Genomic DNA, 5847 nt, shown 5'->3' with positions numbered 1-5847 from the left:
AGAAGAGAATACTGGGCCATCTTCTTGGACTGGAGGAACGCGGAGTATGGGTCTGCTCTTTCTCCACCCTCGTCCTAGAAGCCTCTGTGGAGCTGCCTTCTGAAGATTATGGGGTCGGTGAGCTGATTATCCTAAGATTCCAGCTGCTAAGTGTGCGCACAAACATGTTATGCACAGGCACATAACAACCTTTCCTGAAGAAGAGGGGCTGAGGTGCTGGCTGTATCCATGATGGGGTGTGGGGCTGGAGGGCGGGTTCCCTCCCTGGTGCTGTTTCTTACAGGTCTTAGAGGAAATAAAAAGGGAATTGAAAGTCTGCGTCCGTAACTGGAAGGAGTGGGTGGCTGTCTTTCCACAACTCCATTCCTCTGCCTCACCCTGGCTTTCTGGGTGAGGGAGCTGGAGAGATGGCTCAGTGGTTAAGAGCACTGCCTGCTCTTTCAAGGGCCTGGGTTCAACTTCCAGTGCCCACATGGCAGCTCACAACTGTCCATAACTCCAGTTCCAGGGGATCCAACACCCTGACACAGACATGAATGCAAACAAAACATCAAATAAAAAAATTTTTTAAAAATATATTTAGCTGGGTAGTGGTGGCGTATTCCTTTAATCTCATCACTTGGGAGGCAAAACCAAGCATATCTCTGAGATTGAGGACAGCCTGGTCTACAGAGTGAGTTCCAGGACAGCCAGGGCTACACAGAGAAACTCTGTCTCCAAAAAACAAAACAAACCCCACTGCGCGTGCGCGCGGGTGTGTGTGTATGTGTGTGTGTGTGTGTGTGTGTGTGTGTGTGTGTGTGTGTGTTTTGGTTTTTCAAGACAGGATTTCTCTGTGTAGTCCTGGCTGTCCTGGACTTGCTTTATAAATCAGGCTGGCCTGGAACTCATGAGACCTGCCTGCTCTGCCTTCTGAGTGCTGGGTTTAAAGGTGTGTGCCACCACGCCCAGCTTAGAGCTCACATTTTGAGACAACAATCAAAGAGAAAGCTAGACTTTTGAAAGCTCAACGCTCCCCCTCCAGTGACACACCTCCTCCAACAAGGCTACACCTCCTAATCCTTCCCAGATAGTTACCAGCTGGGGACCAAGTATTTAAGTGTATGAACCTAGGGGGCTGTTCTCAGTCAAAACACTGAGCCATTAGTGTTCTAAAGGGAGTTCAGTTTCTGTTTCTCCACTTTCCAGGGCTTGGTGGTGGTGGTGGTGGTGGTGGTGGTGGTGTGTGTGTGTGTGTGTGTGTGTGTGTGTGTGTGTGTGTGTGTGTTACATCTTGGAAGCTACACTTTCTTCACACAAGAAATCAGGGCCAAATGCTTAAGAAAGACATACTTAAGAGGCAGGTGTGGAGGACCCCAGCTGTGGTGGAAAGATTGCCAGGAGTTTGAGCCTAGCCTGGACTACATAGTAAATTCCAGGCCAGCCTGAGCTTCAGAGGGACACACACACATGGGGGCCGGGGGAGAGGGAGAGAGGAGAAATGTTCAAAATGACTCCAACTTTCTTGCCACCAAGGCATGGCCCCCGGGTCTGATGAAGGCAACACCTATTTGTTGCCTCCTATTTTATCTTAAAACATCAGGCAAATTCTGTTATACTATATTTACATTTACTTTAAACATTAAAATGAGGCTTTAAGTTTATTCACATTTAAAGAAAACGCCATCTTGAGTGGTGAGAGACATTCCAGGAAGATGTGGCCTTGTTTATCCCAGCCCCTCACTAGTCCACGCCCTGTGACATAAAGCCTTAGTCATAGATAGGCAGGGCCACAGGTGCCTGCTAGGGATCTGTCGGTCATTTTACCCCAGCTAGAGTTGGAAAGGTTAGTAGTATACTGCTTTGTAGTTTTAGGAAAACACCTAGAAAGGTTAAGGCAAAAGCCAAGTGGTACCCAGAGGCAAGGAGCAACGTGGCTACAAAAGCCTTCCCCATTGGCAGTCGGGGATTCTAGTTGTCAGGGCTGGGTGACTTGTTAGCGTGTTTGAGGGTATCACATGTTAGTTTAGGCTAAATGGGAATCCATTGCATATCGTATCTGGGCCTGGCTTCCAACCCGCAATCCTCCTGCCTCAGCTTCCCAAGTGCTGAGTTGACAGATGAGCACCACTATCTCTGACTTTGGAGTGACCTCCCTAGAGTCCTGATCCATTCTTTTAGCTCCTACCGCATGAAGGGCCCCCGAACGCTAGGGCTGGAAGCTGGCATTCCAAATAAGCTGTGCTTCCTCTACTTGTTCTGAGTTCTCTTGAGGAATAAATAAAGAAGAATGACCCGCCCGTCTTCAAATGACAAAACTGCAGAGAGGTCTGGAGAAAAGTCACACAGCAGATGGTTGCTTCAAGCAGACTCCTGACTCTCCATGTGGCCTTTTGTGCACAAGAAAAAAATCTCAGAGTGGGAGAAATCCTGTCAGCAAGGCTGGCTAGCTCCCAAAGGCCCTGCCGGGGTCTTCCTCCTCTCTCTGCCCAGGACTCTAATTTTACCGACCTCAAGCCATCAAGAGGCCTGTCTGGCATCCCACCAGCCTGTCTCTGAAAAAGGCAGGTTCTGGAAGCCCAGTGTGTGTGCCCGCGCGCGGTCCTCAGTGTGCCCAGCAGGTGGCGCTGCGTATTTGCGCGTGGCCAAGTCGAGGGGTGGCAATCCAGGAAGGGAACCCCAGACCACTGCGCTCAAATACACGCTGCCGGCACCTGGGCCTCGGTTTTTCTACCTCTTGCTGTTCTGCCCTTTCCCGAGGTCTCCTCCGCGTCTTCCCGGATCCCCTAGCTTTGAAGCATCCTTTCTCCAGCCCCACGGACTCCTTTGAGCGTGGCTTCCTCAGCTATCCTGCCCCGCAGCGCCCAGGGGCTAAGGAGAAATAGAGGCCGGCATGTGGACCTTCTAGGAGAGGGGTGTCATCATTCTCCCACTCCCGGGGATGGGAGTTTGGGGAGGGGGCTGGGTAGGGGCGGAAGCAAGCTAGAGCCGTGTTTGTCTCGGCGCTGCCTAGAGGAACAGATGGCTGGGGAGGGGAGAGGGTGCCTTGCCGGGAGGAGGGGTGCGGGGGCCGGAGGATGAGGAACGAGGAATTTCGACGCCCCGAGTCTCCCGGGAGAAGTCCCCCGCCTCATCTCTTCCCAGAAAGAGGGGCGGGTGGGCGCCTGTCATTTTTCAGAGGAGCACTGGCCTCTGGCCCGCCCTTTGAGCAGTCGGCCGCCTAGGGGCACGTCCCTGGTTCGCTGGCTCCAACCAAGGGACAGGCTAGAGGCCACCGGGAACTGCCTGGGGCTCAGGGTTTAATGGGGTTGCGATCCGAGGGGACCAGGGGGCGGCAGAAAGAGGGCTCTGGGTTGCGAGGGAGTTCAGGGATCGCAAACAGCTCTGGGAAAACGTGTTAATTGGAACTTTATGCAGATAAGCTGGGACTGGAGGCTGGGGAAGTCCGGAGAGAACAAGTCAGAAGGATCCAGGACACAGCAGGGCTTCCGCCGGCGCTGAGGGCCCTGGCTAAGGCGGTGACACATGCGGACCCCGTGACGCATCCTATAGAAGCCCACTGGTCTTGCTTGCTCTCTGGCCCTCTATCCAGAAAGCTAGTGAGGGTTCTCTAAATCTTGGGTCCAGCAATGCAGAGTCTCAGGTGACCCTAAAGGAAGAAGGGTGGGTGGGCACACTCTGCATGTGTATGCTGGCTTCCGGTTGCTTCTCAGTCTCATCTTGGCTATGTCCCACCCCCATATGCCTTGGGTCCCTCTCTCTCCACTTATCATATTACACAGGACCTCACTTTGTAGCTCAAGTTAGCCTGGAATTCCCCATTTAGCCCAGGCCGGCCTCAAATTTATGACTGTCTTCTTGCCCCGGCTACTCTGGTGCTGTGATTACAGGCAAGCACTGTCATTCCGGCTGGCCTCCTCCATCTTTTATTCGTATCCACTGTCCTCTACACAGAATTCTCATTCACAGTGTGTTTGTTTGGCGGAGGACCATTAACTAACTTTCTTTTGCTCTGTCCTGCCCGCTCCCTTTTCTTCCTCCCCTCCCCCACCCTCAAGAAGACAATTCTGTCTGGAATCCCCCACTTGATACAGTGCATGTTCCTGGACCCCCAGCTATCTGATTCAGCAGCCGTGGAGGGGCTCAGCACTCGGCTTCCCACTTATTCAGATAGACAGGCCCTTATTTTTAGAACCTCCGTGCAGGAGCTGAATGGACTGGAAAAATAGGGACCCACTTCCTCACACAGCCCCTCCCCCTGAACACTGTGGCTGTCTCGTTCTGGTGTGATGATATTTGACATAGAGAAGAGGAGAGGAAAGAAAGGGGTAGGGACAGAGGGGGGAAGAGCAGGGTGTGGTGGCGCACGCCTTTAATCCCAGCACTTGGGAGGCAGAGGCAGGCGGATCGCTGTGAGTTCGAGGCCAGCCTGGTCTACAAATCGAGTCCAGGATAGTCAAGGCTACACAGAGAGACCTTGTCTTGAAAGACTTAAAAAAAAAAAGCCAGCACTTGGGGAGACAGAGGCAGGCAGATCTCTGCGAGTTCTGAGCTAGCCTGGTCTACAAAGCAAGCCCGGGACATCCAAGGCTACACAGAGAAACCTTGTCTCAAAAAAATGAAAACAAACAGGAAGAGTGAATCTGGACCTGGCTCTTCTCTGGGCTGGGTGCTGCCCCACCTCAGCAGTTCCCGTCTCCACTCCTCAGCTTTTCAATTGTTTACTTTTTTGCTCAGCCAGCCTTGCCCACTTCTTAACCTCTGTCTCTCTTCTCATCTGTAGTTCTTGGGAGGATTTTTGAGGCTCGGGTTACTTGGAGGTGACAAGGAATACCAAAACCAGCTAGAGTCCCACTCTCAAAACAAAGCAACAGAGCTACTCCTAGGGGTAGGAGAAAGCAAGAGAAGGGGCAGGCCTTAGAGGAAGATGGTACCCACAAATACATAGGCCATTTCTCCTTCCCCATGGCCTGTTGGGTGCTTGTCCCCACTGCCACTCCGTTATGTCGGGGACTCTGCCCCGCCACCCACCACCCCCCACTTCCAGATGCCCAAACCAACAATATCACCAAAAAGGGATATCAGGAGAAGTAATCTGCCGAGGTCACAAAGCCAGGAAGTGTAAGAACCTTGTACTCCCCCAAACCAAGCACTTTCCGCGAGCATAGCTGTCCCCGGGGCCTTCTCCCTGGCCCACTCCCCAGGAGCAGTGGGACGGACAAGGACATCTGGTACAGATGGAAGAGATGGATACTCAGGTTTCAGGACATCTGACAGGTTTGGCTGGAAGCATTAAAAATTCATAGAGAAACCTGGCCCCAGCCGGACCTTGGGCCTGCCACCTGGACTAGGCCTGCTTTTGTGGCCAACTGTCCCTTCTACAGGGTCCTGGAAGCCCACTCGACATGTTTTATAGAAGAGCTCTCGAACAGATTACAGATCTAAAGCAGGGAGCCAGCTGCTCAGAAAACCGAGCTGAAAACACCCTCACCCCCACTCTGGGTGTAAGCACCTGAGAAGCTTAAGGGCTTATAAAGCTTGTCATCTGGCGTCCTTCTAGTCCTCTCCCTGGGCGATTGCATGCTCACTCTGCAGTTTTGTGATGACAAAGCCTGTCTGTGCTTCCCACGATGGCCAGTAGGGGGCAGCCTCTGGGCTGCTTCATCTTCTCTATGCTATGAAGGGCAGTAGAGAGCCCTGGCTTGTGGGCGGGGAGGTGCAGTGTTGGCTTTGAGGAAGGGCTCTGGAGTCCGTGATCTGAGGAGAGCAGGGAGGAGTCTCTTTGTTTTGGGAGAGATGAAAAGGGCTTTAGGGAGCATTCAAAGTGGATCTCTGGGGTTTCTAGCGTACCAAACCAGGTGGCCAGGT

Source organism: Acomys russatus, chromosome 24 (genome assembly GCF_903995435.1).
Source record: "Acomys russatus chromosome 24, mAcoRus1.1, whole genome shotgun sequence".
NCBI classification, from domain to species: domain Eukaryota; kingdom Metazoa; phylum Chordata; class Mammalia; order Rodentia; family Muridae; genus Acomys; species Acomys russatus.
This window is presented reverse-complemented; position numbering follows the sequence as displayed.